This window comes from Phoxinus phoxinus (genome assembly GCF_949152265.1).
Source record: "Phoxinus phoxinus genome assembly, chromosome: 2".
Taxonomy (NCBI): Eukaryota; Metazoa; Chordata; class Actinopteri; order Cypriniformes; family Leuciscidae; genus Phoxinus; species Phoxinus phoxinus.
In genome coordinates this window covers 43,382,851-43,394,272 of record NC_136877.1, presented here as the reverse complement: position 1 = coordinate 43,394,272, position 11,422 = coordinate 43,382,851, and the positions used below count along the sequence as shown (strand labels likewise).

Genomic DNA, 11,422 nt, shown 5'->3' with positions numbered 1-11,422 from the left:
ACTGACCTCAACGACACATTGCGGCTTAACTAGGAGAAGTAAAATGCTCGTTTCCGGCTACGCACAGAGTTAGTTCGTACGGCCTGCTATGGGACAGTATTATAGTGGGTAGATGTCTTGCACACAGTAAAGCTGCCTAATCCCACAGCCAGTAATTCTGCTGCAAAGAGGATTAGCTCCACCCCAACAGAACCATTGGCTATTTTTAGATCACATATATTCACTGTGTTTTCTCCACTCGCTCCGCCTCTTTACTTTCCCCTCCCACTAATTCATCTAAACTTCCCTAGTGGGCAAAAACCAGCTTCGCCTCCACAAATCCTTGGTTTAACACAACTACCTTGTCAGGTGGCAGACCACTTTAAAACAAAAATTGCAGACCACTTAATAAACCACATTTAATGACCTGTCTTAAAGGGGTGGTTGATTATGATTTCACTTTTCTAACTTTAGTTAGTGTGTAATGTTGCTGTTTGAGCATAAACAACATCTGCAAAGTTACAACACTCAAAGGAAGATATTTGCTTTTAAATAAATATTTTTTTAAGGACTACAACAAACGGCTGGTAGGGACTGACATTCCTCCCGGGTAAGTGACATCGTCACCAACCCTAAAATTCACATAAACCCCGCCCCCGGGAACGAGATTTATAGATTGTCATGACAGAATATGCTAATCAATGACTAGAAGATGGTTAACTCCACATCAGCTACATAAATTCATCAACTAACCATTCAGAGACGTCCTGTTGCATTATACATTTTTGTCACTTCTTCTTGAGTCTCTCCATCATTGTCTGACTCCGCTTTGAACATAAAAGGCTAAAAGTTTTTGACATATTCAGTGCATGTCTGTGTGAGGTAAAAGGACACGAGCTCTTGAAGCTCATTTGCATTTAAAGGGGCACACAGAAAAAGTGACGATTTTAACATGCTATATAAAAATATCTGTGGGGTATTTTGAGCTAAAACTTCACATACACACTCTGGGGGCATCAGAGACCTATTTTACATCTTGTGAAAAGGGCATTTTACCACCCTTTTAACCAATCAATCCATATACCGGTAGTTTTACTAAAATGCTGTTTTGTTTTTATGTCATTGAATATAATGCTGCCCTTTTTGGGCCAACTGTTCGCTAGCTAGTAGCTACATTAGACCAAATACTTACCTAGGCCTATACCGTCACATAACTTTGTAAATTAACTTGTGAATCACAGGCATTTCCTCTAAAAATCCTCATTAAAATCTTGGAAAACAGTATACAATGAATTTTAAATAATCTTCTTGAATTGTGTGCCCAAATTTCATAGATTTTTTTTTTTGTCATTTTGTAATTAACAATAACAACAACAAAAAAACTCACACAATATACTTAATACATAATATAGATACAGTTTTACCCCTATTTTTTTTTTAAATAGCCTATACAATATGGGTCAACAGTATCTAAATTATGTCAGGAATTAGGAAACATCTTCCACTGAATGACAGAGCATTTGACCCTTTGTGTTGGTGTCATCTATAGCCTACTCAGTCAGTCTTCTGTCGATCTTGTTTTCCAAAGGCCAGAAGTCTGCTAGCGTAATCCCACAGTATTAAGGGAATGGAGGTGGGAAGGAAAGACGGTCACGGTAAGCACACACAACCAAACTGACCCTATCAAAACCTTCAAAGCTGATTGGAGCGTGACTGCAGTTCCAGTCACCTGACTGACAGACACGAAAGCCTCTCAATACGTATAGGCCATAGGTATAGGCCTAATAAGTAGCATACCTGATAAACCCAAGTATTTTGATAAGATCATGCTTGCATAATGATAAACATTCTCAGTTATGATGCATTGAAATGCCACTGAAATAAATACTTAAAGCTTTGTGAAATTGACTTGATCCTCAAATCTACTCCATAGTGAAAGATAAAGTCGCCATCTAGTGTTTCTTTGTGGAAGGACAATAGCAACTAAGGAATGGAATATTAGCTTACTATTTATTGAACATTGTGCATTATACAATCTACTATACAGCCTGAAAAAAATGAAACCCAAATTCCCACAAAAATATTAAACTGCACATCTCAAATTTTTTTCTAAATTAAAATATCGGCTATATACTTGAGCAGCAAATCAGCATATTAGAATGATTTCTCAACGGCTCATGTGACACTGAAGACTGGAGTAATGATGCTGAAAATCCAGGAACAAAATACATTTTAAAAGATATTCAAATGGATCTTTAAAAATGTAATAATATTTTACAGTATTACTGTTTTACTGTAATAAATGCAGTCTTGGTGAGTATAAGAAACTTACGTACCCCAATAAAATAAATAAATATATAAATTAATTAGTAAATGTTAATTTGTCAAAGCTCAAAGCAAAAATTTAAAAAGAGTAATATCACAGAATATAGATATTGAGCATAGAGAAAATAGATTCATGCTTTATCTTAACATTTATTTTGTATTACTAAATAGAGTTAAATCTGTCAAATATTAATATTATATTAATATAAGTTCAGTATCCTTACAGCATTGTGAATTATATCAGTAATGAGTATATGGGACATACATTCTGATGACTTCCGACAATTTACAGTCTAAATCTGTTTACGGTAGTTGTTTAATGAAGCCTAGATATGCCCGGTTTCACAAACCAGGCTTAAATTGTCTGTAGCTTGAGCTGTCTGAACTGAAAGCAACTTGATAAAATATGATGTGTATTGTTTTGTCTCAAGATGCACACCAGTACTGTTTTTTCTTCTTCTAATTCACGTTTATAAAAGCTAAAAATCCATGAACTAAGGCCTACTCCTCCTGTCTGTGAAACCAGGCCTTTATAACCCATCATTTATTTTAAAACATTCAGAAGAGGAAGAGGAGAACACAACAATTTCCTTGACCACCATAAAACTTCACCACCTAAGCACGAATCAACTTTGACATAGCTGACAGCCCACCCCGCCACCACAAGCCCTTCAACGTGCAAAACAGCTTTTGTGACGGAACAAAACTGCCAATGTACTTCATCGTGTCAAGCTTGTTTCCCATCTCTCTTCATTGGTGTCCAACTGGGAACGACCGACTGCAGACGGCATATTGAAATTCACTTCACGTTTTCCCCTAGTCTGGCTGCTATCGCCAATGCGTTGAAGTGCAGCTCAGCGTGACACAGAGAGAAGAGTCTTTTCTCTCACTATTTCCTTATTTATCTACCAGCAGAACTCTGCTGGGGGGAGAGAATGGTGGCCCGGGGCTTTCTGAAGACACTAGAGACAGTTCACTGGGGATCATGAAGCTCATTATTCAGAGACCCTTGAACTTCCATTCACAACACACACAAGCAGCGCCTCACAATAAATATGCAAATGATGTGTTTTGGAAATATTGTTTGTTTTCAAAGGGTTAATAGTGTCATATGTAGCCTATCACAGTCACACTAAACTTTTTCATCTGGACTGGCTTGTTAGACTGTCATTGTTCCAGTGCAAGAAGAGCTGGGTGGATATTTTGGATGCTTTGAGAAACTTTTTGATGCTAAAGACCCTCAAATACAACCCTGTTAATAAATACAAAGGCAGCTTTATATTTTATGAATCCATACAGAGTGAGGAAAATATTAAATTATAAAATAAAGTTGTTTCCAAAAGTGTCATTTTACTAAAACAAATGGTTAAAATATTATTTGGAAAATATGTACTTTTTAATTAAGTTGACAATGTATGTGAGATTAACACTTAATTTTATTTTATTTAAATTAAAAAGAACATATTATGAGAATAATAAAACAAAATAGCATTAATGTCTTGATAAAGGACAATGGAATAATTACATAGTGAACGTGAATGTAAAAAAAAAAAAATTTATATATATATATATATATATATATATATATATATATAGGCTATATATATATTACAAATAGTTTGAAATCCCCTGGTTTAAAAAACAAAACAAATAGGCAATATTATTAACGTTAACAAAATGCTTATGCATAATTAGAAGCATATTCGTTATAACACTATTTGTTTTGTCAATATGATGGACTGTTTCCCACTTATTGGCTTAAAGGGATAGTTCACCCAAAAATGTTACTTCTGTCATAATTTACTCACCCTCAAGTTGTTCTAAACTTGTATGAGTTTCTTTCTTCTGTTGAACACAAAATAAGTTATTTTAAAGAATGTTGGTAGGCAGTTGACTGTTGACAGACAGGTGACAGTAGCCATTGACTTCCATAGTATTTTTTCCCTACAACTGTCTGGTTAACAACATTCTTTAAAATATCTTATTTTGTGTTCAACATAAGAAAGAAACAGGTTTGGAACAACTTGAGTAAATTATGACAAAATTTTGAATTGAACTATCCCTTTAAAATGAAATCATTTTGAGTTTTTGAAATGCAGTCTATTTACTTACCGATAGGGGGTGGCACAACAGACTAACACCAGCCGATGACATATCTTATTGAAAATATTCAGTTTTAACATTCTTAAACAAAAAGTTGATTGTGAGTGCATGAGGCACAATTATCAGCAATATAGTCTTTATTGACCCTGCATTAGAATAAACCAAACTCCTGAAATGTCTCTAGTAGAAACGCACATCAAACTGATATTTGGTTTTATTCACAAGGAAATTAGAAGGGCGTGGCTTAGACGGCCCGGGGGTTGTCTTTGATCAATGTCTAAATATATATTTTTTTCTATTTAAACTATTTATTATGTATTTTCAATTCAATGTGTATAAATGTACCTCAGTCTCATTACTCATGTGTAAATTATTATCCATACCCGTTTCTGACGCAGTCCATACATTGATGTCACCTGATTCCTGATGTTTTTTTTCAGCGCTGGTCAAGATAGACCAATCAAATTGGTTTGTGATTACAGAATAATGCGTTTTTTTAATGACAATTTTATAAAAATTACTGTAGCGTATTTCTGTTTGATTGTCATGTGGTATTTCTTATAAATAGCAGATATAAATGATTACACTTTTAGTGAACAAACGCTAGTAGTAAGGGGAAAAAACGTCCCTACGATTTCAATGCGTCCCAATGGTAGATTCGGTTTCTGGGCCACCACCTGGAAGAAGAAAAGAAAAAAACTGATAGGAAACTAGGAAAGTTTTTAGTCATCAACATTTACCTCCCACTGGTTAAAGATCACGGTTAATATGTTTCCTCAAAGAGTATCATGAAATATGGATTTCATCTGACCTGTTTCCAGTTTATTGTTGTAGTTTGTACCCTCGTGCGTCCATAAGGGAAACTACGGCGATAGACGTGTTTAGTTAGAGGTAAGTGGTTTATTTCATGTGTAGCCTACTAGGAGAAATATAGTGGCGCGTGAACGTGCTTGACAGCTTTTGTTTTGTAGCCTACACCTGACGTGTAATATCATATGCACTATTATGTCAAACAACAAAACAGGGTTTATGTTCTCATGGTTAAGGCGGCTTATTTAATAAGGAAATACATTTTTACTTAATTTCGTTAGAGTCAACAGGTGCACAAACCGAACATAGGCTAGTATTTAAATACGGGAACAATTTCACCAGTCATCTCAATGGCAAGAGAAGTCTCCCAATCAACCATTTACCCCTACAAATTGAATCAGTTTTTCTTTCTGTTTAATTATTATTATTTTTTTATGCTCTTGTTTTTATTACAACGATATCTAAAAATTAGGCTTAAATTTAAAGGAAGTAGCTTCTTTGCTTATTTATTTGACTATATCCACTGACACTGTGTCTCGTTTACTTCAGAATTTTAAGGGTTCACCCAAAAATTAATCACCCCATAATTTACTCATCCTCAAGCCATCCTATGTGGCTTTCTTCTTTCAGCCAAACTCAATCAAACTCGAGTTGTATTAAAAATAGCGTTATAATTGGAGAGTGAATGGTAGCATACCATTTTTATTATAAATATACATAATTATATCGAGACATCGCGATATAGAATGAACGATGTATCGTTGATGTTAACGATGATTCGTGATATATATAGATAGTTTGATCAAAGTCTCAGCTTACTGTATTTATAAGGTATAATCACCCAAATATGTAATTTATGTCATCATGTACTGTAGCCTACTCACCCTCATGTCAAACCTTAATGTCCTTCAACTTAAAAATATGAAGATAGTTTTTATGAAACCTGAGATTTCTGTTCCTTCATTTAAATTATGGTTATTTTTCATTTTTGGTTGAACTAACCCTCTTAAGGTAGCCTATTGCGTTAAATACTAAGTTCTCTTACGTAGAGTTCTCTCCTACTGCGTCGAATCGACGCTGCAGAAAGATATTTCTTTGTCGAGATTGAAGCCCAAAAATTAATCCTTAATTTTGTAATATGTAAAACGCTTTTCTGTAGCATACAACCCTAGGCGGAGCAATACAGCTCGCCCATTGGCTGCTCCGCCAGAAAAGCACAGCCTATGCGAGGCCAGTGACGCTGACCAATGAGGGCGCTTCGCGCCCTTCTGCGTCATCTCCCGCCGAAACAGGCGTGGCCTAGGTCTATAAATACCAAGCATAGCTGCTTCCACTCCGATTTTCTTTACTTCACGAAGCTACACGCATCGTTGGACCGGATTCGAGCCACCACAGCCGTCTGACACAGCACCTCAGCAGGACGAGCCCTTACCTGAAGCCGCTGGTCATCGCCGCCTTCAGCCGCCGTTCCGTGCTGCGCTTCTCCGGCGTGGAATATCCTTTCAGTCTTTGTGTGTGTTTTTGTGTGTGTGTTCGCCTACTGCGTCACACATTTTTTCCTCACAAAAGAGCACGAGTGTCTTTTTAAAGATGTCTCGCGTTTCCTGCGGCTCCTGCCGAGCCGCGCTCATCGACGGGGACCACCACGAACTATGTGTTTCCTGCTTGGGCGAGGAACATGCAGCTATCGCTCTCGGTGATGGCGGCTGCCATCACTGCGACATGATGCCAATCGCGACTCTGCGGACTCGCCTGGCATCTTTCGCTGAAGCTGCTCAACCGCCCCCTGTAGCGCCGCGCCGTAAGAAGCGCCGCGCTCAGCGGGTCCCGGAACCTCCCTCCACGAGGAGCTCGCCGCCGCCGCTAGCTCCTCTCAACGTTTCGCTCGAGTCGCTCACCGACGGACAACAGCCGCAGCACGCCGCTTTGTCCGTTATGGAGGACGACCAGCAAGCTGTATCTGAGGGGGATGACGACTGCTGTTCGCTTCTCGCTTCGGAGAGCGAGGGATGGGCGAGCTCTGTGGATCTCCCCTCCCCCGCCGTTCCGGAACGTCGAGGAGGGAAGATCAGCATCGAGACAGAGCTGATGCGTCTGCTCACACAGGCCGTGTCGAGCCTCGGCCTCGAGTGGTCGACGCCCGAACAACCTGCACTCAACCGGCTGGATGGCCGCTTCCTCGCTGGAGACCGCGCTGCGCCCCCCTCCAGACACGCACCATTTCTTCCTGAGCTTCACGAAGAGGTAGCGAAATCGTGGAAGGCGCCTTTTTCAGCCAGAGTGCGTACTTCTGCCTCGCCAGCATTCTCCGTAGTGGACGGTGCTCGAGACAGAGGCTACCACGCTCTCCCTCCGGTCGAGGAGGCCGTAGCGACTCACCTTTGCCCACCCTCTGCTGGACGGCGGGCTAAGGGAGTCCTACCATCGAAAGCTTGCCGCACATCGTCAGCTCTGAACGGCCGCGTGTATTCCGCCGCCGGACAAGCTGCATCGGCGCTGCACACCATGGCGGTGCTCCAAATCCACCAGGCTAACCTCCTCTGCAAGCTAGACGAGGAAGGCCCGGGCGCGATCAGTGTTCCGGACTTACGTAGCGCCACAGACCTAGCTCTTCGCGCTACAAAGTCCGCCGCACACGCCATCGGCAGGATTATGGCCTCAGCTACTGTTTCCGAGAGACATTTGTGGCTGACTCTCTCTGAAATGGCGGAGTCGGAGCGCTCTGCGTTCCTCGACGCTCCCATTTCAACGACGGGCCTCTTCGGATCCTCCGTGAAGGACTTCGCGGACCGATTCGCCGAGGTACAGAAAACTTCGCAGGCCATGAGACATTTTCTGCCAAAGCGCTCCAGTTCCGTAACAGGCCGCCCTAAACAGCCGCCTGCCCGAACTCAGCAGCGCCCCGCGCCCGCCGCACCGGCCCAGCAGCAACAGGCCCGAGAGAGACCACGGTCTCGCTCCGCCGGACGCCGCCCGCCACCGCGTGGTCCTCGGCCCAAGATTTCACTCAAGCCCGAGGCCTCGGCGCCATCCTAGCCCTGCTAGGAAAAAGACGGTGTTTGGGTCGCTTCTGTCCTCGGATAAAAGGACACCACGTCCTAGTCCGTTCGGACAACACGTCGGTAGTAGCCTATATAAACCGCCAGGGTGGCGTGAGATCCCGAAACCTTTACAGGCTGACGGAACGCATACTGGTATGGGCCCAGCACAACCTGCGCTCGCTGAGAGCGATCCATGTGCCTGGTCGCCTGAATGTAGGACCAGACAGACTCTCACGGAACAATGTTCCGACAGGAGAATGGTCCCTACATACACAGACAGTGCGTCTGCTGTGGAAAACGTTCGGCAGAGCGGAGATAGACCTGTTTGCAAACCAGGAAAACGCTCACTGCCCGGAATTCTTTTCAAAGAGCACGAACGCGCTCGCCAGAGTCTGGCCCCGCCGTCCGCTCTATGCTTTTCCCCCTGTCTCGCTCCTGCCCCAAGTGCTCGAGCGAATCAGGAAAAGCGGATGCTCAGTGCTTCTTGTAGCACCATACTGGACGAATCAACCCTGGTTCCCAGTCTTGATGCAGCTCAAGAGTACTGCTCCGTGGCCGATCCCGGTGAGGAGGGATCTCCTCTCGCAGGCCAGGGGCTCGATTTTGCATCCTCACCCAGAGCTATGGTCCCTTCATGTGTGGGCCATAAACGGGTACCCGCTAAACTCCCAAGAGGAGTGTTAGACACGATCGAGCAGGCTAGGGCCCCGTCTACTAGACGGCTCTACGCTTCCAAATGGTCGGTGTTCTCTGACTGGTGTTCAGACCAAGGTCTATCACCTCTTCAGTGCGGTGAAACGGAGGTTCTCTCCTTCCTGCAGGAGCTGTTGGATAAGGGTAGGACCCCATCCACGCTCAAAGTCTATGTGGCAGCCATATCAGCGTTCGTCAATCCGACGCTTGGCCATGCACTGGGCAGAAACGACCTGGTGGTACGTTTCCTTAGAGGAGCCAGAAGGTTAAATCCTCCAAGGCCTCCCTCAGTCCCCGTTTGGGACCTTTCTACAGTGTTGAACGCTATGAAAGGGGCCCCTTTCGAGCCTATTCACTCAGTTGACATGAAACATCTGTCTCTCAAGACCATGTTTCTTTTGGCTCTCGCTTCAGTGAAGCGTGTGGGGGATCTGCAAGCGCTCTCAGTAAGAGCCTCTTGTATGGAGTTCGGGCCCAACGACTCTATAGTCGTGTTGAAACCGAAGCACGGGTATGTACCTAAGTCCCTCAACACACCGTTCAGGGCTCAGGTCATCTCCCTGTCGGCTCTGCCGGCCTCTGAGGACGGAAATAGCTTTCTTTGCCCGGTCAGGGCATTAAGAGCTTACGTGTCCCGCTCCGCTGTTTTTCGACAGACGGAGCAGCTCTTCGTTTCGTTCAGTGGGCGCTCTAAAGGGCGTGCTGCGACGAAACAGAGCCTATCTCGATGGGTAGTGGATGCCATTGCGCTAGCCTACGCATCTAGAGGTTTGGAATGCCCCCTGGGCATCAGAGCACATTCTACGAGAGGCATGGCCTCGTCGTGGGCTTGGTATAGCGGAATCTCTTTGCATGATATTTGTATGGCGGCAGGCTGGGCCTCCCCGTCTACATTTATAAGGTTCTATAACCTAGAGGTTCCCGCGTTGCAGGCTAAACTGCTCTCGGTCTAAGACCAGGTATAGTGTTCCTGCCCCGCACTGCGGCCCAGGTCACTAATGTTTAAGCATCACTCACCGACAATGTGTCCCATGAGCATGCTATTTACCCCCCCCCATATATATCTATTATTTACATATATATGTTATTATGCCCCTAGGGGCCCTATTATAAAGGGATGATGCTATCCTAGCCGCTCTCCCTGTATACTCTTGGTGTAGGCTCTGGCATGCCGGGGCGCGTGCGCGCGCCCTCGGGTGTCTGGGTCGGTCCAAGAGCACGCACGGCGTCTTACAGGGGTTCCCGCAGCGTCGATTCGACGCAGTAGGAGAGAACTCTACGTAAGAGAACGTACTCGGTTACTAACGTAACCTCGGTTCTCTCTAGGAGAGGGAACGAGTACTGCGTCTCATGCCGTGCATGCCCACGATGTGTCGCTTCTGTGACAAAAATCGGAGTGGAAGCAGCTATGCTTGGTATTTATAGACCTAGGCCACGCCTGTTTCGGCGGGAGATGACGCAGAAGGGCGCGAAGCGCCCTCATTGGTCAGCGTCACTGGCCTCGCATAGGCTGTGCTTTTCTGGCGGAGCAGCCAATGGGCGAGCTGTATTGCTCCGCCTAGGGTTGTATGCTACAGAAAAGCGTTTTACATATTACAAAATTAAGGATTAATTTTTGGGCTTCAATCTCGACAAAGAAATATCTTTCCCGCAGCGTCGATTCGACGCAGTACTCGTTCCCTCTCCTAGAGAGAACCGAGGTTACGTTAGTAACCGAGTACGTTCTACATTTCATCAGTATTTTTCATATTTACCTTTTTTAAATCCGTGTTATAAGCTTTCAGTGCAACACAAAAATATCTCCCCATTTAAAGTATCTAGTTAGATTATTTTTCTATTTAGCTCATGTATTTTAATATCAGAAAAGAATTGCTTTAATTTGAGCTCAAAATGTTACATTCAAGTCAAACAACTAATGCCAACTACCTTCTCCTTAAAGATTATTGTAGTTTCTCAATCTCTAGTGGATTGGCCAATTGATTATTTGTATATCAGTTAGTTGTGTTTGTTCTGTTTATTGTTTCTTGGCATGGTTTCCTCTTTCAGTTTTCACAATGTGACATCAGTAACGCAATACAGGTAAATACTGACCCATAAAAAGGGTGACCTTTCCCTCAGGGAGTAAAGCAGCAGGGACAAATAGCAATAACAGCAGGTTTTGAGAGCATCAGGTAGGAGAACATTAACCAGACAGGCATCAGACGGCACCGCGAACAGCAGTGGCCTCTGTTACTCAAGTGCTCTTGGAAACAGACACCTGAGCCACAGCCTCCTCATCCTCCCCCAACCATGACATCACACGCCTCTTATCTGCTGCCAAACACAAAGCCGCATTTAGCTCGCAGTAATCAGCGCTGTGACCTAACCTGCCATGCACTGGAGATGCATGAAGATTCAGGTGTGCTTTTTGGTACGTTTGATTCACGTAATATTTTGAAATAATGGATCTATGAGCTCTGCTGGATTCAGCG

General features: G+C 43.5%; 1 protein-coding gene across 4 annotated transcripts in view; it reads left to right on the top strand.

The window, feature by feature from the left end:
- Positions 1-4,885: 4,885 nt before the first annotated feature.
- Positions 4,886-11,422, top strand: part of LOC306986869 (A-kinase anchoring protein 13) — an 80,768-nt gene continuing 74,231 nt past the window's right edge. For 3 of the 4 annotated variants that reach the window (XM_079590615.1, XM_079590614.1, XM_079590613.1), the window contains exon 1: positions 5,098-5,298. The gene's annotated coding sequence lies outside the window, so the exon portion shown is untranslated. Of the gene's footprint in view, positions 5,299-11,422 lie in introns of all 4 variants that reach the window. The other variant, XM_079590616.1, reaches the window with a different exon arrangement.